This window comes from Ambystoma mexicanum, chromosome 4q (genome assembly GCF_040938575.1).
Source record: "Ambystoma mexicanum isolate Mex_15411 chromosome 4q, UKY_AmexF1_1, whole genome shotgun sequence".
Taxonomy (NCBI): domain Eukaryota; kingdom Metazoa; phylum Chordata; class Amphibia; order Caudata; family Ambystomatidae; genus Ambystoma; species Ambystoma mexicanum.
Window position 1 is genome coordinate 1,026,889,703 of NC_090928.1, and position 26,987 is coordinate 1,026,916,689.

A 26,987-nucleotide genomic window follows, 5' to 3' on the forward strand; every position below is an offset into this window, starting at 1 on the left:
CATATGACTTTGTTCAGGTACATTGGCAGATCTGCTAGAAATAGTTTGAATAATCCAGCAGCTAGGGGACAACCTTGCTTAACACCCTTGTGGGTAGCTATTTTATTTGATGACAATCCACTGTTGTTTAGCCGGACTTTGATTGAAGTATTTTCATGTAGAGCAATGATAGGCTCTAAAATGGATGCCGGACATAGCCACTTTGACAATTTTTCCCATAATAAGCTTCGATTCACACCATCGAAAGCTTGTTTCATATCGATGAAAGCTAGGTGAATCTTGCCATTTTTATTTAAGGTTTCTAGCTTTAGAATCGTGAGAATGAGCAGATTTACGTCGACTCCGGTCCCTTTCGTAAATCCAGTTTGCCGGATGTCATTGATCTGTGACATCACGGCCCATTTTGCAAGTTTGCTACGTAGATTCGACCCAAAGATCTTTCCAATGGTGTCTAGCAAGGCAATTGGGCGATAGTTGTTTGGATCGTCCCAACTGCCTCGCTTATGAATTGGCACCACAATCGCCAATGTCCAAGATTCAGGCAGTTCTTTGGACCAACTGATTTTTAAGAATAGCTTACCAATGAAAATTGCCCATTCGTTTGGATGTTTTTTTAAATCAATATTTGAGATCAAGTCGGGTCCCGCAGCATGTGAGATCTTTAGAGCTTTTATAGCATTCACGATTTCCTCATGGCCCATCTGTACATCCCATTGAGTGTCAGCAGAACATTTTGGTGTTGGGATCTCGAAATCCGGTTTCTTAAACACCAGGGAGAAGTGCCTATTCCAAACGTCGCCTGTTATGGTGTTTATTGGGATTGAGTTGCAATTTAAAAGCTCCATATTCAGGATTTTCCATATGTCACGTGTGTTTTTAGTCATAGTTAATTGTAACATATGCTCTGCACGATCTTGCTCTATTATGGCTGCATGTGACTTTGTCCAATTTCGATACATCATGCGTCGTGTTTTTAGTTCTTTTTGGGCGTCCAACTTGGAATTTCTCTTCTTTATCAATCTCAGATCTTTTCGCAAAGCCTTTTTTTCTTCATGTAATACCTTGCAATATATATGGCGATGAGTTTGACCAAGCTTTAATGAGTTTTTTCCAGGAATGGTAAACTCTGTTAACAATGGAATATAATCAGGTCTTTGATTTCCTAGCTCAATCATTAATTTCTCCCCAATTTGTTGAATTTGATTGCTTTTTAGTCGTAGACGATTTCCACGACAATTGGTTTCTAGTGAAACTTTGAATGGATTTGTTTGCAGGATCGTGTTCATCTTGATACGTAATTGAAGAAGGCTGTGATCACTATAGTTCATTTGCTTTATTTGCAGATCCACTAGCTTAGGCACCTGGTTCTTTGAGAGCCAAATATAGTCAAGAATGCTACGTGAGGCATCTCGATACCAGGTTGGTTTAGCAGGCACGTCTCCTTTAACGTTTCCATTTAACATTACAAGATTGCGATTACTCATGGCGGTTTGCCATCTTTTTGCTCTTTCATCGAGCGCCTCGTTTTCGAGTTGCTGATACTGTTTCGACGAGTGATTTTGTTGAAACCACGTGCAGTTCATATCGCCGCAGCAGATAACTGATAGGTTGTCATTGCGTCGTCAATTAGTAGTGATATTGCCGAAATTATGCTGTCTGTGCTGATCTTTAATGGGTTCCAATAGATGTTTATAATTAATAAATGAAGTTTCTTTGTGGTATTTTTTTCCAAGGTATGTATTATAGTCCCTTGTACATACGGATTTGGGTTTATTGATATCGGAGATGACCAAGATTGAGTTATTCTTACCAATGTGATTAAGCCCGAGCTTGGGCGACCTTTCGTGTTTTTCACTGCTGTATTTAATAGAACAGTGAATCCATCACAAATTGGCGGTGTGCATAGCCATGTTTCTTGCAAGCAAATGATGAAGATATTTTCGAGTGGTGTCTCAAAATCGTTGAATAAATGCTTATATCCACGTGTGTTCCAGGATAGGAGTACCATTGGCTTATTCCTTGACACTAGTCATGGCTAATGATGTATCTTTGTTTGATTTTGATTATATTTTTTCGTAGTAATATTTCTTTTCGAGGATTGACCTGGTCTTGAGGACACGGTGATACTCATTGACTGTTTTAATGTGTCCGAGTCAATTGGGTTAGGTTGTTGTTTTTTCCCTGTGTTTGATCTTTCAACTCTGGTTGGCTCAACTTGCTCCGGTTCCGCAGAAATTTCAAACCCAAAGAATAGCAGTTCATCAACAGCCTTTAAAAGCGTGCTACGCACGCTTGCAGAGTTAATGTGTAATAGGACCTGATCTGAGTTTCTTTCAGTTGCATACTCGACAATCCGTATGTCATCTGAAACGATTGTGCGTAAAGACGGCACACATTTGAACAGTTTCATGATATTTGACCTGTTGAGGTTAACCTCCGCATCATCGCATTGTATATTTTGCAGACGTAATTTGCGACATCCACTTGAAGTTTCCATGTGTGTAGTCTCGTGTACTTTACTTTTAAAGTGAACTCGTTGAGTTCGTTGGTTGGATGTAAATTTCGGATTCAACTGTTTGTCTCCCATATGATCCTGTGTGGAGTTAACAGAGCCCCCAAATCTTGGGTGCTTTTCTTGTGACCGGGTTTTTTCTTGTTTGCCTTTCCGTTGTTTTACGGCCTGCGCTAGAGACAGTCCAGAGGACTCTTTCGTGCTCGGTAATCCGCATTCGTCAGGCATTTCCTCGCCAATCGAATATGTGGACAAATCACATAAATCGATTGAGGTGGATACGATTGTAGTGTAGCTGGTCTCAGAGTAAGAGATGATTCTTCTTCGTTTCGAGGATGGTTTGTGAATTCCTTTAGACGAGGACACTGGAATAGCTAAGTTTGCAACAGAATCAGAATTTTTCTTGTTTAAATTGTTATTACGTGTAAACAGACTCGGACGTGGCGGAGTTGATAAGTTTCTTATGAATTCTTTTTTCTTAGAGGAGCCTGCTCTTTTGGTAGTTTTTTTGTAACCTTAGTTGTTTTCCCACTTTCTTTTTTGTCAAGAAGTTTGATTACATCTACAGTAGACATGGTAGCCGTTGTTTCTACAGAGCCAGAAAAGATGCCAAATGAAGAGAAATTGCAACCTGGCAAGGCAACTTTCATTTGTAGGTCTTTTTGGTGCGGTTCAACAGTAACATCTTTTGTTCTGTTGTCCATTGATTCACTTCCATGGGTACCGGATTGAGATGTCTTGCCAGGATCAGTCGCAGCGTCCCGCCCGATGTTCTGAGACTTTAATTCATTTGTCGTTGTTATATTGGTGGCTATTAGCGACATCCATTAACTTCTGGTAGTGTCGCACTCTCAATCTCCATTAAGACTTGACATTGATTTACGGAGATTTCATCCGATGTCGTAGTTGAAGTATTGGTATTCTTTGTACTGGTATTTGGACTTACATCCTTGTGCGTCACATGACTTTGACAGTTTTGCATTGTATTTAGAGCATTTATGAGACTATCTACAAGTTTCTCCATTTGTGTGCTATTATGAACAGCCTGGTCATGTTGTCTTTGATGCCATGATGTTGATCGTTTAGCCTCGGCCTCTATTTTTGCCTTTAAGTTTGTATTGGATTTTTCAATTTCTTCCGTTTTCTGAATTAGGTTCGACAGCATGGCGCCTTGATCATGTAACCGTTCACTTAGAACTTCATAAAGTTTAATAAATGGGATCATGGCTAAAGAGGATGCCGCTAGAACATTGTTATGTATTTGCATTGCTGCGGCTGACGAGATGCTAGCTTTTGCTGGCGTTTGCCCGATAGTCTCTGCGCCACTTGCTGAGAGACACGATGCGTCCTTAGCATGCGCTCTCATTTCAGGAGTTGGATCAGCTTTCCGCAAGGAATCAAGATCCTTGTTAGTATTACTTTTCCTTGTAGATGCCAAGGGAGTGCTTGTAAATGGATTCGCTGTTTCAAGAATTGGATCCGACATTACTCCCTTGACAGTATTTCTTGTTATGATTTGTGTGTTTGAGACAATATCTTTGTCTCGGCATGAAGACATGGGTGCCCTCAAAGCTGTAGCAGCTGTGTTTAGTGACTTTACATTTCAATGGAGTTCTTGCTCGGAAGCAATATGCAGGTGATACGATGTTTCACTAACTTGCATGTTGCCATCTAGGCTCCGAGCACAGTTTATCGGCGGCTGTTGCAGGGAGCTTGCAAAGGGCAGCATCAAGCCATGTGGGTTTTTTCGGTAAGATGTGTTACCCTGTTTAGCCTGCGATTTTATAATGCTGTTTTCTTTTACAAGCATTGGTGGAGCAATAGAGATTTGGTTTGAGGCTCTTTCAGGCCGCTTTCCAGTTGGCATAGGATGAAAACGTCTTACTTTCCCTCCAGGTAGTGCTGATCCTCCATGGGTTGCATGGAATTGTATCTGCTGCAAATCTTTCGTGGTGGCATTCAACGAGGTGCGTGGGAGTTCATGAGTGCTTTCAAAGTCGCTACTGTTCGCCTCACCCACTTCTATATTGTTGTTATGCATTTTAACAGGATGGAGGCTTTGTTGGATATCCAGGTCTACATCAACAATTTGGCACTCGATTTGTTTCCCAGCTGTGATTTGGGATTGCGCCGTGTGTTCAGACTCTAATGGAATAGGGATCCCATTTTGATCACAGGTAGTTGTTTCTAGACAGTCATGCAATGTCATACATGACGTGTTAGCTTTTACGCCGCTGATTTGAGTTAAGTCAACATGTGCGGCTACCAACAAACCAGCATCTGTAAGTTCAAATGGTGAAAAGAATGCCTCAGGCGACACAGGAGAGCGATTATTCTCATTTGACTCACATATTGACTGTGAAAGGGATTTTAAGTTATTTAGTGTTAGTAAAAAAATTTTGGGAGGCGTTGTCATTGAAGTGTTTGCCGATACATTCATAGATTGCATCGCTTGTGTCTCTTGCAGAACTACTTCCGTCACCAACGGGACAGAATCTTTCTCGCAAGCTGGGCGGAGTAGGACGTTGTTGTTATTGTACACGTCGTCAGTTGGAGCAGTTCTGGTTTTTGGGCTTTTTTGAGAAGTTAAAAGAGATGTATTAGATGTAATTGTGCCCCCATTTAGTCCAGCAGATGATTGGATCTTTAGGGTTTCCGGCGTCATGTTTACTAGGGGCATCTTACGTGATTCAATTACGTCATTCAAGATTCCTTTTTCCCCCCTATCAATAGGTGACTGTAGGTGTACAATTTGTTTGCTTACCTTTCCATCATGAGGCGGCTCCTTGCTCATGACTGTCCAGGGATTTAGCATGCGGCGTTGCTGGAGGGTTTTGTTACGAGTCTGAGGCCCTGACTTCTTATTCAGTGTTTTTACAACGTCCGTCATGGAGGGGCTAAGGGCAGTCTTAGCTGCACTTGCCACGTTTGTGTGTCTATTACGCTGCTTCGATTTCGTGTCGCGGTAAGTTGTGCTTTCTTCCGTGGAGGATTTCGGGGATCAAAGAGATAGTGTCTCCGCAGTCTCCCCTATACGTATCTGGCGCCTCCAGCGCCAAACAGCCGCACAACAGCCGGCGCCCTTTACCCCTGCCGGGCTTAACGCCGCGAGGGTGGATGCGTCGCCGCTATGAGGAGGTGCTGGGTCACGTGAGGAGTCACGTGAGATGGTCAGGCCACGCCTCCTCCAGGAAGCGCCCAAGCACCGACGGAGCCCCTTCACGGCTCGGAAGGAAAAAAGATTTCAAAGGCAGCTGTTTTCCAGTTAGTGGAGCGCCGGGTCAGGCTTCAATAGTCTCTGCACACAAGCTGCAGAATGCGCCCCTCGGGCGGATGGGTCGCCGCTATGAGGAGGTGCTGGGTCACGTGAGGAGTCACGTGAGATGGTCAGGCCACGCCTCCTCCAGGAAGCGCCCAAGCACCGACGGAGCCCCTTCACGGCTCGGAAGGAAAAAAGATTTCAAAGGCAGCTGTTTTCCAGTTAGTGGAGCGCCGGGTCAGGCTTCAATAGTCTCTGCACACAAGCTGCAGAATGCGCCCCTCGGGCGGATGGGTCGCCGCTATGAGGAGGTGCTGGGTCACGTGAGGAGTCACGTGAGATGGTCAGGCCACGCCTCCTCCAGGAAGCGCCCAAGCACCGACGGAGCCCCTTCACGGCTCGGAAGGAAAAAAGATTTCAAAGGCAGCTGTTTTCCAGTGGAGCGCCGGGTCAGGCTTCAATAGTCTCTGCACACAAGCTGCAGAATCATTTTGCTGCCATTTTGCTGATTCTGGTGCCACCGGCACAGAGGGATGTCGCAGAGCAGGGCCTAGTGGGTTAAAACATCCCACAAGCCCCCCCTCGCAATTTGACTTTTGACCGTCCGTCAAGGGGAAGTCGCGAGATTGGGGTGTTCAGTTTCTTTTTGTTATGGTCCAAATGGCAAAATTCATCTGCTTCTCCCATCAGTGGTGGATCGACAGGTTCTCCTCGCCAGTTCCTGATGAGAGTCTGGAGCGATACCCCAGGCCCCTGGGGTTTTTCCTTCCGGTCCCTGGGAGGTCCTCCTTGATACTTAGGATACATGGTTTCAAATTCTAGGGTGACAAAGCAGAGCATATTTGTAGACATTTCCCCACCACTATTCATGTAGTGGGGCAGATACATACATTTTGACGTATTAGGACCATTTTTTTCTGTTTACAATTATTACTAATTATGACAGATGGAATAGTTTTATAGATGGAATTCTAGGGAACTGGACTGTCCCCCTTTGGGGTTCCAGATGAATCCTCTAGTTGCTGCAGAGTGTGCCTAGGATGGCAACACTTCAGTTGGTTGATATGGACCCACTTATCTTCCCCCAATGCCAAAGTGCCTTTGGGATATGGATTTTGTAGGCGACTGGTGAGATTTTGTCTACAATTTCAAAAGGACCCCTCGGCTAGGCAAAAATGTGCGCTGTTTGGCCTGGTTCCTTTGGAAATTGTATAAGTAGACCCGGTCTACTATTTGGTATTCTTTTCTAGTAGTCTTAAGGTCATAGTAGCTCTTCATACTGTCTGCAGATCTTTCTAGATTTCGCTGAGCATAGGCAAAAGCATGTTGAAGGTGTTTTCTCAGATTTTCAACATACTCATGAGTTGTGGAGGCATTGAGCAATGTCTGCTCTTGGGTTCTGTACAACAGATGCTGGGGAAGCACCCTCTTGCATCCAGTCATCAGCTCAAACGGTGACATTTGTGTTGCAGATGAAGGGGTAGATCGGATGGTCATCAGGGCAAGAGGTAGTCGGATGTCCCAACTTGGCCCAGAATCTGCCACAAACCTTTTTAATATGCCCACAATTGTCTTGTTGTATCTCTTCACTGCACCACTAGAGGCTATCTGGTAGACAATGTGTCATTTTCTTTTGACCCAAAGTATCTTCCACATCTTTGTCATCACTTTGCTAGTGGAGTGGCTACCTCGGTCTGACTCAATCCTTTGGGGCAGTCCAAAACGCAAGAAGATGTGGTTGATCATCAGGGCAGCTGCTGCTTCGGCTTTGCAATTTGGGGCCGGGAGACATACCACCCATTTAGTGAACAGGCATGTCACGGTCAACATGTACTTGTTCCGCCTAGAGGAGAGAATCATGGGCCCGATAAAATCGACGTGTAAATCTGACCAAGGCAGTGTCATCCCCCTCTTTTGGAGAGGCGCACAGTGTGTGAGGGATGTTGGCTGAAATTGTGCACACACAAGACACCCCTTCAAGTAATGGTCGAGGACCTGCCCCATGTGTGGCCAGTATGCAACCTCTCTTAAGATGTGAAGTGTTGTATGAAACCCCCCTATGACCGGCTGTGGCCGCATCATGGGCGTGATTTAGCATCAGGCTTCGGAATGAGGTAGGGACCACCGACTGATCATGGCCAGCTACGGATCTCCTCACCAACAAACCTTCTTGGATTCGGAACATTTTTGGACATTTCATCAACACTCTTTTCCTATGTAATCGGTATCCGTCAGGGGAAAGTTCTCAGGGTCCTCAATGTGTTGATAAAACTTACCAATTATTGGATCCCTTTTTGAGCCGTAATCAAATCAGCATCTGGGGTTTCCTTACTCCATTGTGCAGTTGAGAGTTCGTGTTGAGCATTTGTCTGGGACCTAGTAAGAGCAGTGACCTGGAATTCCCCCAACAGGGACTCGATCTCAAGGAGATCCCCTTGGATGCATCCGGTTTTGGCCAGCTGATCAGCTAGGTCATTTCCAGTTTTGTCTGGTCCCTCTACTTTAGAATGACCCTTGATCTTTTTCCAGTAGATGGACATCCCATTCGAGTTGACCAGTTCATCAATATTTTGGATTAATTTTCCATGTTTCAATGCTTTGTTATTAGCACATAGCATGCCTCTGGTTTTCCAGTTAACCAGGTGCTCCACGAACCCATTCCGTACATAATCCGAATCTTTGATTATGACCAGTTCATGGAGTTGGTGTTGGACAGCAGTGAGGATGGCTTGATGCACATCCATCAGCTCTGCCACTTGACTACTTCGGGGACCGATTCTGTACCCAGTGGAGGGTTCTGGGGCTTCATTCACCCATGCATTCCCTACGCCGGCCACAAGTTCTTTTTCCCCGTTGTTGTCAACATGGTAGGAGCATCCATCCACATACAGTGGGCATTCCCTGACACTTGTCTTCTTCAAAGGAATTAAGGTATGCCTCCATGTTGTCCTTGATTTTAAGACTTTTGTCCTCGAGACAGTTTTCTCTGGCCCAATCATGCAAGTCAGCCAGACCTTGCACGAGGGGACTCTTCTTGTTCTTCTTGTTCTGGCCATATCTGACCTCCACAGGAAATCCTTGCATTGACAGAATCCAGGAACTAATTTGGGAATTACTCACATTTCCGGCACGGATTCTGTCACTTTGGAGATATTGCAGAGGCTGGTGTGGAGTCTCCACTATGATGTGTTCCCCCTGGATAAACGGGCGGTAATTCTTCAATGCCCAAACCGTTGCCAGGAGTGCCTTCTAACAATCGTTGAATTTTTCCTCCACAGAGGATAACTCGCATAGGAAATTACTTTATTGACCTTGTCATGCTTTTGCTATAATACTGAAGTCAAGCATGTATTTGAGAACCCTGTCTCCAAGAAGAACTCCTTGTTTTTGACAGGGTAAGCTAGGCAAGGTGCTTGTGAGAGGCTTCTTTTGAGTTGTCTTACTGCCTTGGCTTGTTCTGGACCCCACTCCCACTTGACCCCCACTTCAAAAGATGGATCAGGGATCTTGTGATCTCTGTGTAGTCCTCAATGAACTTTCTGCTGTAATTAGTTAGTCCAAGGAGGCTCCTGAGTTCCCGCAGAGTTGTGGGGTCTTTTAATTTCTGGAGTGCTTCTACCTTTTTTTCCTGGGGACAAAGACCCTGAGGAGTAATCTCATGCCCCAAGAAATTGACACGGGTTCTGCACCACTGTGCCTTTTGAAAGGAGAGTTTTACTCTGGCAGCCCTCAACTGTGCCAGAACATAACAGATCTCCGCTATATTTTTCCTCCACAGTTGAGCTTTTGACTAAAACATCATCTACATAGGCCAGGTTACCCCTTTCACCCAGGTCGGGCATGGCCTCATGTAGAAAAATGTTAAATTCATTACCGGAGTTGATGTATCCGAAGGGAATCGGGGCCATGTGTACTGCTGCCCCCCGAAGGTGAAAGCCAGCTTGTATTGGTCCTCCCAACTGACAGGTACAGTCCAGTACCCATTGGTCAGGTCTATTGCAGTGAATACCTGTGACCCCTGGATCTGGGCCAGCCCTTGGTCTATGTAGGGAAGAGGCCATCGGGAAGTATGGACCTGTTTGTTGAGCTCCCTTAGGTCGGCACAGAGTCTCCATTGGCCGTTTGGCTTCAAAATCCCCAGCACCAGATTATTGAAGGTGCTGTGGACTGGACGGATTATCCCACGGGACTCAAGGTTCTTAATTATTTCAGTAAGGGACTCCATTGATGCGAGAGGCAAGCGATATTGCTTCACAAACACTGGAGTCATGCCGGGGTCCGTGGGAATTCTTGTTGTTTGGATGTCGGTGCGACCACAGTCATATGAGTCTACCGCAAAGAGATCTTGAAAATCTAAGAAAACTTGTTTACATTTTTGCTTTTGCTCCAGAGTCTCACAGGTATCAGCTAGGTTGACTCTCTCTTCAACCATCTGCCTGAAGCCTGGAAATACTTCCGCTTTCGCTATCTCAGCGGTCTCCTCCAGCTGGGTGGAGAAGTCCCTGGTCAAAGTGCTGATTTGGACTGGTGGCTTCAGGTGGGGAAGGCAGTCCTCACGGACCCGAAAGATCACCTCATCCCTCCTGAAGTCACAGGTCACATCTTCCTTACCATAAGGGCAGGAAGTGTACACCAGGAAATTGCCCCCATGCCGGGTAAAGATCCTGTCTTGTGTTGCGTCATTGTCACTATCACTGTCAAAACAGTCCTTGGGGATTGGTCCTAACAGTTCATTACCTAAATCTATGTAAAAATGTCGGTCATCAACCGCCATTCCAATAATGGTACCCGCGGCTAGAGTGATAGTCTTTAAGTCGCTGTTATCCACCTCTATAGGAATGGTGTCATGTTCTATGTTGACTAGTGGTGTTGGGTTTACCCCCAACCCTTCCTGTTGGAGAGAAGCATTTAGATGAATATAGGCGTCATGGTTTTTCAGTTTCTGTCCTCTTTTAACTTTCACTTCCAGTGAGAATTGTCAGTTCCTTTCTGGGATGGTGACTTCCTCTCCAATCTGAATTTCAACTGCATAAGGCAGCAGTTGAGCTGACCTAAATGCTTTCTCTGGGTCATCAAAGCCCATGCGATTACCCGCTAATCGGGACCAAGCTTTTGAAGGTCCAAACTAATGGCAAAGCAATTGAGAATTTCACTGCCTAAGTAAAATGCAGCAGGGATATCTGGCACAACCCAACAATTATGGACTATGCTCTTGTTGCCTATGGAAATTCAGAGCATACACCTGGTAGGCAAGAGATGTTTGGAGTTGGGTGTTTCCAGGTCCATTCCCCATTTGTCTATCAGTTTAAGTGTGGGAATGGCTGGATCTTTTGGGAGTTTGCGGAACATGGCTTCGCTGATGAAGCTCTTACCGTTGTTCACACATACTCGGGCGAGAACAGAGTTCTTCCCTTCATTTAACTGAATAGGGATGAACAACTGCTCTCCAATTTTCTGAATATCAGCCAAGCTTTGAGCTGAATTCCCATCTTTCTGGACTATACGAGTGGAAATTTCTGATTGTGAATTTGTAAAGAATTTCAGAGAGTTTCCTTCTAGTGTGGAATGCCACCTTAGACTGGAAGGAAGGTTGATTCTCAGAAATAGAGAAGACCCCCCATCACCAGTTTGTTGTCCTACTGCTATTACTGTCACGTCTGGGATTTGGTTGTTCTGGAAGTGAAATTCTATTTGGTCAGATTTTTGTTCAACCATGTGGCATGTGCCGTTTAAACTAACATGGTTGACACTCTGTTTCAATTTTATTGGTCGGTTAGTCTGGGTCCAGAGGACCCTGTTTACGCAATCTATGAGGGGTGACAACCTTCGCAGGATGTCATTCCCTAGTAAACAAGGTGTGCCCTCTGGAGTCACAACTATGACCGGGTGCTTCACCTAGTGTCGTCCAATTTTAATATCCAAATCCGCAGTCCCCTCGACGGGAATTTCCTTCCCGTCGAAGTTCTGAAGTTGTCCAGGAAGAGGGGTGAGAGGAATTTGGTACTTCTCCCCCCTTCCCAAATTAAGTTGGTCAAAGGCCCTTTTTGACAGAAGGGTAGCTTGGGATCCAGTGTCCACCAGTGCCAAAATTGTACACTGCCGCTGTATTTGGATCGGGGCATAGAATCTTCCCTCCCTCTCCTCAAGGGGGCAAAGATAATGTACATTTTTGGACAACAGGTGGGTTAGTTTCTTGGTTTTGGACACTGATAAAGAGGTGATTTGGGCAGGATTCTGTTTGGAGTCTTGGGACTCTGAAAGAAAATGACAGCTAGAAATGGGGGAAGTTTTGGGTTCCCCTGGTTCTGATTCTAGGCTGCCCCCCCTTTTTGGAGACAGTCACCAGGATGGGTTTGAACCAGGAGATTTTCATGCTGATGATTCTGGGGATTGATGATGGGCGGTGCTAACTCAGTCCCCACATCTACCCAGTCTAGATTTGGATCCTTTGGAACCCATTTTCTTTGGGAGGAGTTCCCCCATCTCTGAAGGAGAAGATCCTTTTCCCAGGATCTTCTGAGGATTCCTCTCCTTCAAACTGGAAGACTTGTACCACCTCCACAAAATGGGTCTTTGTGGGCTCTTTATTTCTCCTACCCTCCTCTGCTCCTTGGGTTGCAGACTTTCAGGGGCAGGAGATTTTGGTTCCGGTTCCTGGGTTTCCAGGGGCTTTTTACAAGTGGGGAAGGAAGCCTCCTCCACAGCTTTACACCCCCCTTCCGCTTGTGCTTCCTCCGTGAGAACCGGTGGGTTGTCGGGGTTCTTCCCCCCTCATTGCTCTGGAGCACCAGGTCCTTGATTTGAGGCATTCTGCACCGCCATGCTCATCTGAGGGTTCTGTTGAGCCATCAGCATGCAACCCAGATCCTGTGCCATGTTTTGGACCTGGCGCTCTAGTTGGGATACCCGCTCTGGCTGGTACGGGGCCCTCATGTCTCCCCTGGGCTGACCCTGGGAAGGGGAGCTATCCCTTCTCCCAAAATACCCCGGGTTAGGAAAGTTTGGGTACCCCTCCACCCTTGGCCTCCCTTCTCCCGGATTGGGTTGTCTGGGCTCAGGAAAGTGGGGAAAGAAGGATGGATGGTTTTGGAGGCTGAGATTTTGAAGGTTCCTTGGGAAGAAATTTTGTCTAGTATTTGGGGGATTACTGCCCTCCTGGGGGAAGTGAGGAGGGAAGTTCCCTGGGTTAGCTGTTGTCTGGCTGGATCCCCCCCTTGGGCTGGAGGAGTCCACACATAACCCAGGATGGGTTGATTTCCCTTGTAGCATGGGGTGATGTAGTCAGGGGAGTTAGGGGTCCCATTTGTGGGATTTCATCCCTGACTCCCTGTTTGTGATTGGCCCAAGGGCCTTCTGGCCTTGGCGTTGCTTTGATTCTGTGCAGGCACATTTTTAAGCTCCCCCATCTCCAAATCTAAAATGGGGGCAACAATCACCTCTGCCACTTCAGCAGCAGCAGTGGTGTTGGTTGTTTTGGGCCTTTTTGGATTATTTTTGTTTTCCACTGGCTTTTGCACCTCATAAATGCGTGTGGCTTGTTCAATGACCGAGTTTAGTGATCTTTTCTCGTGAAAGTCTCTCACTAGCTGGGTCATGATGTACTTGGGGAGAGCATGGAAGAAACTATTCACAAACTCTTTGCTGTCAGTGCGCACCCTTCTGGTGGTGTGCGCATAGGCACGCTTTAATTCTTGAACAAATTCTTGTGGGGCCTGATCTTCACCGCATTGCAAGTTATAGACTGCCTTGCGAGCCTCCTGAGGATTACTGTGCACAGAAAAATGTTTCAAGATGGCCGCCATATAGGTGGACCATCTAGAATGATTCTGGTCCTCCAGCCCCACAAAGAAGCTGGAGTACTCGGGAGAGAAGGTCCATTTCACATACTGAATACAGCTTTGATTGTCCTTCAAATGGAACGTTTCCATCATTTGTTCAAAGAGCTCAAGGTGCTCCCAAACTGAATATTTTGCGTTCTTATAATAGAGAGTGATGATGCTCCTAATGGCCTTGATTTGTTTTAGGGGATCCTTGAGCAAGGCCCTCTTGACCTTGTTGGCTTTCTTGGTTCGGGTGACCCTGGTCCACTCATCCTCTGACTCAGAGGCACTGCTACCATAGGTGCCTGTCTGATCTTCTAGGCTTTCCCAGATTCTGCAAGCCTGGGAATGGCTGGCAGAATGTGGGGGCCTAGTTTCTTGTGTCCTGTGGTGCTCAGAGGAGACTTCTGATTCCTCCTTGCTCCCAGGATTTGCTGAGTACCCCCCACCCCCATTGTCCTAGCTGGGCAGAGGTTTTCAGGATGCCCTTAGTGGGCCTAGTCTCATGGAGTTCCCTACTGAATTTTACCATTTGATCTCGGGGTACATGGTATTTTTGAGGATCCATTTCTCTGACCCTCCCCTCATTGGAGTCTCCATGATCAGAGAATTTGGCCCTAGTACTTGGGAACCCATACCCAGATGCCCGCCCATCCATTCCTGTGAGGTGCTGATCTATGAGCCCCATATCCCTCATTGGATTGAACTCGGCCATACCCGGGGCTCTTGGCTCATGTGCGCCAGTGGACATGGGGGTGGCAGAGTCCAGGGAGTGGAAGAGATGAAGGCCTCTGGTACTAGGGTTCCTGAGGTTATGTTCAGGTGTTTCCCTTTCCCAGCGGACCTCATCTCTCTCAGGCCTTGCTCCCTGTTGCTATGCAAGAACCTGACCTTTCTGTTCCTCTATCAAGGCCTTGCTAGTCTCTATCAATTGTTCTTGCATAGCTACCTGTCTGTGGAGCCTGTCATTTTTCTCACAGAGAGCCTCATTGTCTCGCTGTGCTTCGTGTGTCATTTTAGAGTACTGGGCCAATTTTTGCTGCAGGAGGGTTACCTCCTGAGTCCTGTCCTTACTGGCCTGGTCACTTTTTGCCAGAGCATCTTCCATCCTCCTGGAGTGCTCTAACAGTTTTGTATAATCTTTTTGGAGCTCACCCAGTCCCTGGAGGGCCAGGTGATTTTCTTCCGTCCTATCTTTTAAATAACTGACCTCCTGGCCTAAGGGGTCCCTTTCCTGGAATAAGAGTATGCCTCTGTGCAGCCAGGTCGTCTCTTTGTTTTTGGAGTGCACCAGCTTTCTGGCGCTCCACATCTAATTCTGACTGGGTGTCAAGGTCTTTCAGGATTAATTTATTATTCTCTTCTTTTTCTTGGTTTAGGCGGTTTTGCAGGGTGACTACCTGCTCTGCGCATGCTCTATTAAAATGTATTTGCTGTTCCAGCTTTTTCTGGCTCTGTAGTAGAGAGTCCAAACTTTCTTGGCACTCTTTCTGCAGGGCTAGTACTTTGGTATCCTGCTCTACCTTCTCCTGCTGTAGGATATCCATATGTTATCTTCTTTTATTTTTATCAGGCACTGCCTGGTTTCATTTTCTGACTTTTGTAGCCTTTGCTCTGCAGAGTCCAGATCAGTTTGGGCTTTCTGTAGTGATTTTAGTTGCTTGTTTGCCAGATCGTGGCCTTTGGCATATTTGTCCTGTATTGCTCCAATGTGGAGGTACAGATATGCCGCTATTTTGGCAATCTTACTTTGCTCTTCTTTTACCTTAGGGGCCATATACAGTTCACTCAGTGCCACATGTAATGGACCCTGATCTTGCCATATATTTACTCCTGTTGCAGTGGGCTGTTCTTTAATTCCCTGCAACCACACATTCTGATCCTGCTCTGTCCATTCACCCCCTGATGAATAGTTTGCGCAGTAGGTGTTCTTTTGCCATATTGATTTCTACCAAGGTCACCATTCTGGAAATATTAATTTCCTTTCTGACTTACAGGAGTTCATTTTATTTTTGCAAACAAACCAAGTTCCTTAGAACGTTCCTATTGAGGGGTGCTTTTCACAGTATAACACAGTGTGTTAGCCCAACACGGTTTATGTACCCCGTCAGTTAGCACGCTGTATTAGACTGTCACAAGTGGTATGTCTAATTCAGAAATCCCAGACACGAGCCCCCAATCCTGTAAGTGATTTCAACCCGGCACTTCACCTAAGTCATTAAATTCAATCTCAATTAATTATTTATTTATGTCTATAAATTCTTTTATTTCTGAACGATGTACCACTTATATCACGCCCCTCTCTTTGAATTCCACCCCCCCCCCCCAGTCAAACTGAACAAGGAAGCAGGCTGGTTTGCAAAGTTAAAATATTTATTTTATGTATTTCACAATATATATCACACTATTTTAATGGTTATACAATAATCACCAATGGGGTGATGTTAAACTAAACAATCTCTTTAATCATGAGGAGTAATGATGGGAAAAACAATGCAGCACAGAGATGATACTTTTGTGTGGGTTCAATCAAATTGCAATGTGATTACTCTTTCCCCCTGCACACTACTCAATCCCCCCAATATGTAATATAAAGCGATGGAAGGAGAGAAAACAGGTTTCAGGAATACAGAATTCAACAAAATAGTATCAATCCCAATTTCCCCCCAGCAAACATCAGAGAAAAACAGAATTGATTGGCAAACTTGTCAAAAATGGTTTAAAGTTGGCTTTGCATGAATGGTAAAAACACTGAAAATGGATTTAATTCACTGAAACGGTGTCAATACTAGTGGGAGCCGCTTTGTATGGTTTCAGACAAACACTAGCAATGATTAGAGAGTAACAAGCAAGTAGAAAACTTAATTTTGAGGTCAGGTGCAATGAACAGCTATTTCACACGTTAAAGGTTTGAGCCAAACGAAAAATTTGCGGCAACCTTTTCCGAGCGCGGTAAGCGCGATTGCGGAAGACCTACACATTTAGTTTCTAGCATAAACAGTGAAGAAGTTCTGGAGGTTTTTTGTGGAGGTCGTTTTTTTTCAGAAAGAGGCAAAATTGCAAAACATGGATGCGCTTTTAAACTTACAAACAAGGTTTCTTTACACTAGGGTAGACTATGAAGATGCAAACTAAACGACAGCACAGCCACCAACCCAGGATATCTCAGGTGGGTTTTGCCTGCCAAGACGCTCGCCTTTCTTCAGAAAATATATATCAGCGGAAAGATGATTTTAACACTACTATTACAAAAGGACTATAGGATAAGAGAAAGAGTTCAGGCAAGACAAAAAGGATTTCTAGCAATGCAGTTCTGGATATCAGAGAGGATGGATTTGGATAGGGATGACTTATGGACAATATTTATGCTAGTGACAGTCCTATGCTATGGATACTCACTACCAATGTTTGGACAGAACCGTCAGGGATTCAGGTCAGTCAAGATTTCTGGCCAGGATTTCTGCTGGACACACCGGACTGGACTCAAGGCGCTCTGGTCTGCACACAGCAAGGCACTCTGGACACCGCACGGTGGGACTGGACTGGATCTCTCGGGCTCTGGTTCTGGTTCATAGCTATCTGGTCACAGCACAGTTCTACTGGGTTAGATCTTTGAATGCTGGTAATAATTCTTGGAAGGAAAACAGCTACAGCACAGCCAGGCTGTTCTTTGGTTCCCCTTAGAGGTCTGGGGTAAAATCTGGTTTCTGGATTTTTAAAGGCCAAGTCGCGAATGGTTCAGCTTTGGAAATGGGCCTTTCTGCTTTCAAAGTTTCCGGAGTCTAGAGTCTGGAATATGGATTTCTCTTGCAAAGTGCTCCGCCAGCAATCGGTTGGTGGGTGAATGTGTGTCCCCCTGTGAGCCTTCAGCTGTCTTTATTTATGTGTTTACTAAAGGGGTGGGTATGCTGAATTGTCCTAGGCACCCCCCCTAGGTAGTCCACTGGTTAGGATCTTTCCTCTCCCTTGATTGGAGAAGAAAACAGAGTGTCATCATGACGATGTATTTTATGATCCAGGGAAAACCTCCCCTTTGTTTTTGCACATGAAATCTACTTTTCATATAATACATATTTACAATTTTACAAACTTGATAGCAATAGCATATCTATATCACATATTTTGTGGAGCAAGTATTCATCCAAGCCCGGTTGCTGTGAGAATTTGGGCCTGGATTTGGCAACTTTTCGCACTTTTGGTCTGGGACCCAATGTTGGATTTGTCCACAATTTTATGCATATGTGCGCATGATATCTGGGCATAAGCATATGACGTTTCATGCTTCTGACATCAATACAATTGCTACAAAACCAGAGTTCTGAATCCTTTTAAAACGTACCCAAAAAATGCAAATTAACAATACTGTAATTTTACAATTTTTACAAATTCACACAGTCCTTTGTCAGTCTTTTTAAAATATATACTTTCTGTGCTTTAAGAATCAACACAAATGTCTGTTCCCGCCCCCAAAGTTTCTGGTGGCTCAAGAGCAATCCCCGCCTTCTTCCTCTGGCAGGGGCTACTGTTACACTTGCAATCTGCATATCCTTTCAGCTAAGGAAGTCCTTTGTCTCTCCCAGGAGCAGCAGCCCAAATCTCCTCCCCTCTTCATCAACACCTGAATGTGATTTCCTGGCTTTTGGTGGGAAGTAGGAAAGGTGCCTTTTGTTGGGGAAAGCTGGGGAATTTGCTTTGTAGTTTTGGCTGCAACATGCTGACTTTAAAAATCACTTTGTTAAGTTTTCTTTGATGAAAATAAACTTACAATTTTAAAACAGGCAAACAGAACTCTAATTCCATTCTCTAAAACAAGGAGATTAAATAGTTGCAACCTATATTACTTTTGATAGCAAGTCACTTAATTCCAACCATTTGATTTTAACTGCACAAGTTTAAGCTTCTAATGCAATTACATGACAGTTGTCATACAGGCGGCCGGTGGTACTGTGCCCATATTTTGACAGATTTTCACAGGCAAGCACACTTTTTAATGTGGATATTCTGATGATAGATTCTGCTTTTCCTGACATTGTGTGCTCATATAGATTCCTTTAATGAAGTGACGGGTAACACCCAGCAAGGATGTTGGATTTTTTTCTGATGTTTTGAACCATTATTTTGTTTTTTCAGGAACGAAGGAAAAAAAGGATTTCAGAGCAATTTCTGGGTTTCCGTGCAATAAAGCACTGCCTTTCATGCAGTTTTCATGTTCACTCGGTGGGCAGCCCAGTGACAGGTTTCAGCAGTGTGGTCTCCTTCCACTACTGACAACAGGCAAAGTAGATTGGCGGTCATCTTTTCTGGTTTCACAGCGCAATTCTCATAGGTTTAGCATGCATAGGACTTTAGCTGCCATTTTGTTGATTCTGGTGCCACCGGCACACAGGGATGACGCAGGGCAGAGCCTAGTGGGTTAAAACCTCCCACAGAACCAAAGCACATATGATTTTACCAAATTCTAGGAGGCTCGTATATGTTGGCTCATGTGCAGAAGTTTGGGTGGCAACTGCGTGAAGAGATAAGGAAGGCTCCTTGGACTCAAACTTTGTGTCCATAGTGGCCGGCGTTGGATGAGTTCTCGAACATGTAGAGTGAGGATCAGACATTCGAATGTTAAAGTCATTCTGACATGAAAGTATTTTTTCAAATTGAACGGATTGAGTGGTAAGTTTTACATCAAGTGAGTCGTATAACTTGGCTAACATAGTCAGCGATAGATGAAAAGTGCTAATAGCAAGTTCAATGAGTTTGGCACCATTTTCAGGGGATGCAGTTGGAGGAACGGTGATGCTAGATTTTTGCATGGGAGTGGGTCTGAGAGGCATTGGTAAACAAAATGAGACATTTGAGATGGGGGAACTACTACTTGAAAACATGATGGGAGACTTGGAAAGGTTATCTGACAACAATTGCGGAGAGAAGCATACGTTTGATGAATTAAGGTCAATTACAGCCACATCAGACACAAGAACAATAGGTAAATCATCACTCAAGATCAAATCCGCAGTAGGCGGATTGTTTTCAAGTAGACTAACGTCCGTAATTACATTTTGCTCTCCAGTGCAAGCACCAGTAGGGGCAGGGCCTGCGCACCACACACTTTCAGATGTAAAAGTCTATCTTGGGCAGAATGAAGTGCACTAGTAATTCCTAGAGACTGCTGCTGTTGAGGATGGCATTGCTAGGGAGACATTAAGAAGCAAGCCCTTCGGCATGCCAGACTTCAAAGTGTGAAACATTGAAAACAAGTATTAACTACGATGCGCCCGAGTAGTTCACAGATGTCCCGCTTGCCGCGACGCCGAGGCGAAGAGGCAAAGAGGGACTTTGCGGGGGTTCTCGCAGTGCAAGCTGGTGCGTGCGAGGAGTCGCTATTGTAGCGACGTGAGCAAAGTGGGCGTGGCTTTAGCCAATTGTGTTGATTTACACGATGAGCAAGTCCAAACGAGCAGGTGCAAGCACAGGTACACAACAACAGATGAGGGCTCAGGGCAAAGAGGGACTTCGCAGGGCTCGGGTTATGATTCATTCGAAAACATCCATCTTTGGTTTTTGTTCGCATTTTTATGACTACATGGTCCATAATTCCCTCTCTAAAAGGTGAACACAGTATCACCCCATTACTGCGCACACCATAACGGCGCATCCCAAAATGTTGCATTTTATAAAGACCCATTTCACTGCATATATATGTGGGGGGGTTAAGTTACTAATACATGTGGGTGGGTATTGCAGGGTTCCGGGGTTCTCCCCCACATATACATGCAGTGAAATGGGGTAAAACAAAAAAAAGCTATATTTTGGGATGCGCAATAAGTAAAAATGTGCAGTAATCACATAGATCCGGTGAACACTAAACACATTTCAGATGTTTTCAGCAGGTAAGTACTCTTATCGTTGCTTTTAAGCACCACGCCCACTAATCTGCATGATGCTAGTTTGCAATTCTAAGAGACATTTTACAGTCTTGCTTAATTCTACTTACCGATTCGGCCCACTTCACTTCTGGACTACAGTGGCACAGTATCCGTCGTCATGACGCTATTTTACATATTTCCACAGTGCAGAGTAGTGACTTATGGATGCAGAGGAAGACTGGGAACCAAAGTGGCCCAGGAAATGTGTTTCAAATTGGCTCCATTTTACACAGTGTGGGCATGGGCAACCCCTTTCCCAGATCAAAATGCGGAAATAAAATAGGTAACCAAACAAAAGATGCCTTGGGTGCAGAGGCCCAAACGGAAATCTCCGGAGTTCCGAACACGGCAGTCGACCCAGGCATGGATGCCTTCACCCCCAACTCACCCAAGTGACAGATGGGCAGCGGTGTTGCTAGGCCTGGAAAAGATCCGGGACTACGCTCACGTCAGGACAGTCGGGAATTAGGGTAGCTTTTTGTTTGTAACCCCTGAGCTGCTATCCAGGGCTTCAACCAAAAGAGCTAGGGCTATATCATCACCTTCCCTCCCCCTAGCAACGCCTCTGCAGATGGGGCAGAGGTGCACAGGGAGAGGATGTGATTTTTCTGACGTCTTGCAGGTCTGACTTCTTGCTGCCCTTGTCTCTGACTCCTGTGCATGGCCACCAGACCACAACTTCCTTGTGAGGTGAGGCATAGTATGGCCATGATGTGCGTGGGAACGCGTCACTCACCGCCCATCTTATTTCTTGGGGGCAGAGAGAAGGAAACAATACATTATGAAAGAGTGTGTTAACTGGTGGCTTTTGCAATGCTGGTGTTTGATGTGTGTAATTGCAGCTGCAATGCCAGTGGTCTGAGGCATAAAATGTGAAAGAGGGTAGAGAAGATCCCAACAGTAGACAAACATCCTTTATTTCTATGAGGTTAAAAGAGCTCACCATTGAGACCGCAGGTATGTTTACCAGGTGCCTCTGTGTACTTTGCATGAGGGTATGTAATCATGGTCGTGGCCGTAAAAACACTTCTGTGATGCTGAGCTCCCGCTTCTCACACTGGCTCTTTGATGTGTCCTCCTGTGAGCTTGGCTTCCATTGATGTGTGGCAGCAACCCGCTCCCCTTCTTGACTCCATTAACGCACGCTATGCCGAGTTGCTAGCTTGTTTTTTTAAACAAGAGGCACTGGAATTATTGATTTAAAGCCCACAGCAGTCAGTTTCTTTGAGTCTCTTTGACCTCGTGTTTTGTAAATTTCATGATCCTTCATAACATTATACTCCAGTGGAACTACTTCAGAAGCCTAAGCCGCAGGAATTCACATTCAGAACTATATCGAAAGTCTTCACTCTTTTGCTGTGTGATAAATACCCTATCATACGCACACACGCTGCAGGAGTATACTGCAACAACAGGCACAATCTTCTGTTGGTGATATTTTTGTAATATGCTAATGCACTTCCTAACAGTAGTAGTTTCAGCACGGGCGGTAAATCAGAAATAAAATGAAAGTTCAGTCCTTTCAGTCAAGTGGTATTCCTGTACTGTGCCACCGGCTTTATTTACCACTTAACACCCTGTGGTAGCATTAACACCTTTCCCAGAATGAGGCCTGAGGAATGTGTGGAGTGCCTGTCAGGTGTGCGGGGGGTCAGGGGGGGTCCCTCCGGGGTGCAGATATTGGGAATACTAATGAAACATGGCATAATTACAAGTAGGGGAATTCTTTCCATGCATTTTCAGTGGGCGAGATAAGCTACGTGCACCGGACATCAGAGAAATTTGCCTGATGCCGCTCATAAATTGCCTCAATTCCATTAATATAGTATTTTGACATTTCCCTGACGTTCAGAGTAACAGTTGTGATTTACTGTGCACAAACACTAAGGTGCAGCGTCACTAATGTGGCATTTACACCTATGTTTACTGGTGGGATTCGGCATGGCATTAACGGCCCACAACCTGAGCCAAAGTAGATCAGAGCGAAGCAAGGGCCTTTAATGACCAGCTAGGCCGATAATGTGGGTAACACCGTTAGCAGTACAGGGTTCCCTCCAGAGTGCTGATAGATATGTGTATATTTTCTTATGGGAAAGTGGTACCACGCTCTGCGTGCAAGTCTATTTCCCCATATGAAAAACTGCAGGCACAACATCGGAACTCCGAAAATAGAAAACGGATGCTCTTCCTATTTTCATGGGATAGGTGGTTGAGCAGGACGATACTGAGGTGGCAGAAGGCAAATAAGCTGGGGTTTTGTTTAGGAGGGGGGTAGTACTCCAGGGGTAGGATTCCATGGGTGGAAAAGGAGCGGGTCTGACCCTGGCTGAAGGGGGAAGGCGGTGCCTGGGCCAGACTGAATGTTGACAGACAGTGAGAGGGGCCAATGGGCTACTGTGGAATGTGGGCCGTCACTGGAGATCCACGCCCAGGTTTCACTGCACCTGATTAGCTGGTGCCTCTCCCCAGATGCAAATGGTATCTGGGTTGAGGTAAGTACAGGGTGTGGAATAAAAGGAAAGACAGGATTATGCAAAAACAAGGGGGAGTCCGGGGAGTCCCTCTGCAGGCCAATAAGTCCCGGTTTCGAGAGTCTTACCCAGATTCTTTAGCTCACTATCTCTTTCACAGAGGAGAAATATCCATACCATATCAGTCTTTGTCCTGCCCTGGGGCAGTCCAGTACCAAAAATGCCAAGCAATTCTCTTCTGAACAAGAGTACTGACAGCAAGCCCAGACACGTGTTTCAGCCTCGTTGGGCCTCATCAGTAGGGTGGAGCTGTGCCTCTCTAAGAGCAGTGAGCAAGGGGTCCACGTCTGGATTACCCTAGTAGTTTAGGGTGAGACCCAAAGTTATTTGAATTATGCAAAAACAAGGGGGTCCTAGGAGTCCCTCTGCCAGCCAATAAGTCCCGGTTGTGATATCCGGTTCGGTCCGCGGACCCACTTCCCTGCTCGCTCGGTGGATGGGTCTCCGATTGGCCCAGAGGACAGTGTGGTGTCTGCGGACATCGGACTCGCCCGCTGATAGGATGGTGAAAAGCAGGAGGTGTGTAGTATTTTTGGGAAACGCAGACATCCACCGGTGTCCGCGGACATTGCGGTGGAAACATATTAAAAAACACAACATTGCCTTTGTAAAATTAATGAAGCAATCTCTGGGGAGGTGAGAGGTGATGATGAATGGATGGAATGTGGCCATAAAAAGCCAGAAAAACTGGCATTTTTCTTCTCTGATGTCTGCGAAGAGTCCGGGTAAGTGCTGTGATGTTCGTGATCATCAGAGATGTTCGGGGACATCTATTATTATTCCTGCCATACTGGTTTGGTGAAAAACAGTTTTTAGATGGCTTACAACTTTGGCGCCACTTAATGAACTGCATGACATTTTGGAATTTAATTCTAGTCCTGATTCTGAATGATTTTGCAAAGTGTGGTGCTGTTTTGTCAAGAGGGAACAAAATTAGAGGGGCGTCCCAAAATATTTTAAAGGCTTATAAATGGGGTGCCATTTGACAAATCTGCACACACGTTTGCAAATGAATTTTAGATCTATACATGAATGGTTCTGCAAAGTCTGGTGGGATTTTGTCAAGAGGGGAAAAATTAGAGGGGGATCTCAACATTTTTAGATGGCTTATAACTTCGTTGCCGTTTGACGAATGTGGACAAATGTTTTCCGAATGATTATAGACCCAACCTTCAATGTTTGTGTAAAGTCTGAATGGATTTTGTCAAGTGGGGGCTAACTCATATGAGTATTGTATGTACATACATTTTGACACTTTTGAAATAAAACATGGCGGGTTTGCAGCAAACTCGTTTAAGGAGCATTGGCAAGGACCTGAAAGCATGGTTTTGCAAAGGTGTGTGTATTTTATTTTTTGAAAAGTGTCATAATGTAGGTGCAAAAATAGTGATATACCTTTCGGGACTGAGGTATAGCCTGTGGCCATGGGTAGTGGCCAGATTGTCTGGGTCATGGCCTCCAATCTGCCTACTGGCCATGATTACGAGAAACCAGCAATGGGTTAAAGTAGGCATGGTAAAGTATGTGGTAATGTGTTTTTTTTATTTTTTTTAATTGGGGTAGGTTTGAAAGGGAATCCATGTGCTCCTAGGTAGAGGTTGTAGTAGCCTGTGGCCATGGGTAGTGGCCAGATTGTCTGGGTCATGGCCTCCAATCTGCCTACTGGCCATGATTACGAGGAACCAGCAATGGGTTAAAGTAGGCATGGTAAAATATGTGGTAATGTGTTTTTTTTATTTTTTTTAATTGGGGTAGGTTTGAAAGGGAAAACATGTGCTCCTAGGTAGAGGTTGTAGTGCTGGATGGGATTGCAGCAAATATGCATGAGTAGGGTCAGCAAGAACGGGAAAGTATGGTTTTGCAAATATGTCCTTTGATTTTTATTTAAAGTGTAAAATATAAGTACACAACACAGTGATATAGCATTGGTGTCTGGGCAATGGGCCTAGCCGTCAGCAAGGAGAAATGTGTACTGTAATTTGCCTATAAGGGCATGCGGCATGGCCAAGTGGTGGACTAGACTACAACAAACCTGCGAGATGAGTATTAGCAAGTACCTGAAAGCATGATTTTGGAAATATGTCTTGTGTTTTATTTTTTGAAAGTGTAAGAATGTAAGTAGAAAAACTAGTGATACACATTAAGTGTCTGGGTAGTGGGCCTGGTCCTCAGCAAACACAAATGTGTGCTCTGATTTGCTCATTGCGGAATGCGGCATGGCCGAAGTCTATACCCATGAATTTGGAAACTAGCCATGGTTTGAAGCCATGAGCACTAGCCATTGGTTACATTATTAGGGTACAGTGGACACTGAGCTAGGATGCAGGGTAGGTGCAGTGAAAAATAGGGGTGGTTTGGTTCAGCTCAGTTCATGGTGGAGCTGTATGCCATAGGCAATTGAACCATGATTTCCATCCCCAGCATGCGCTGCTGATAACAACAGACATCAGTATGTGTTGCAAAAGATATGTTTGTTAAAGGACATTTATAGTTCTTTCATATATATGAAAAGAGGAATTATTTAATAACTTTCATATAGTGATATAACACCATGAAACATGTTTACTTGTAAAATTGACAGAAAAAACTTTGTTAAAGGGATATTATGGTTAAGATGCATCCCACCCTTGGGACTCTTCTGCTCCAGTAGTTAAGCAGTAGTGTCCCATCTTGGCATTTCCCTCCTGGGGTCTTATGATTATTTGCCCATCTGTAATGCCGTTCTATTTATGCACTTCTCTCACTGCACAATGCGTACAGTTCTTGTGTAAGGGAAATGTAGATGCAAAAGATTTGTAAAAGATTGTTAAGTGGTAGTTGGTGTGTGGAAGCTTAATATGGTCATATGGTTATATGTACAGTTTTTGGAAGTGTTTGATGGATGGATGTGTGACTGTTTGAAAGGAGGCATTGAGGGAGTGTTACAAATATAAAATTAAGAATGGTAGAAAGGCTGCACTCAGTGCATTTCACTTTGGTAGATTTAGCCGTCGGTACATTCCCAACAGTGGTAAAGAACTGCCACACCCATAAGTATGTGCTCTGTGCTAGATTTTTAATGGGTAATGAGTCAGAATAGGTGTGATGTCATTTGTGATGTCATCTTTGATGTCCTCTGTGTGTTTGTCTTAGCAGGGCACGGTGGTGGCGCAAGTTATGGTTGCTTAGCTTACCATAACTGGCAAATGTCTGAGGTTTTTCGGTTGTACTTGTAAACATAACGTCCCTTTAACAAAGTTTTTTCATTGAATATATATAGATATATATAATATAAAATTATTTAATTGCTCTATATATTGATTCATTTTGGTCCTTTTTCCTGTTGTTTTCATACTGTTGTATACACTTACTGTACTCGTTCAAATCTGCCTGTCTTTTGGGCGGTACTAGACTGATGTGTAAATAGATATTTTTTCTCTGGTAAGGCATAGTGATCTAAAACATGATTGCAGGCCTTCCTTGGTGGGCATTTTTCCCCAGAGCTGGTTATTTAAGCCATGTTCATCCCAAGCAGAGGAGCACTCACATTTTTGTATGAATTTGAAAGACCTGGGGTTTTCATCCTAAATTAGAGAGGGTAATCCAGACGTGGATCGCTTGGTCTCTGTTCCTCAACAGACACGCTGTCATGTCACTGATGATGCCGAACAAGGCAGGAACAAGTGTTTGAGGTGGTGTGCAGTCATACAATTGAATAAATAATGTTGAATGACAAATAAATCGAAAAATGTCGAAAAAAAAAAGTTTAATGTTTTATTTTATTATTTATATTTTTTTTGGGTTCCGCATGTAAAAAAAAAGGTCAAAACAAAAACAAAAAATGTAAAGAAGTGGGTTGGGGGGAACCCACCCATTTCGAATAAAAACGTAATAAAAAAGAAATTCGACTTTTTTTTTCGACATTATTTTTTCGATTTTTTGACTTTCGACATTATTGTATTCGATTTC

The 26,987-nt window shown here is 44.7% G+C and overlaps 1 protein-coding gene across 2 annotated transcripts in view; it reads left to right on the top strand.

Moving 5' to 3' along the window:
• The window catches only part of TGFB2 (transforming growth factor beta 2), a 562,825-nt gene that overhangs the window by 498,700 nt on the left and 37,138 nt on the right, over positions 1–26,987 (top strand). The gene's annotated exons all lie outside the window — the stretch shown is intronic.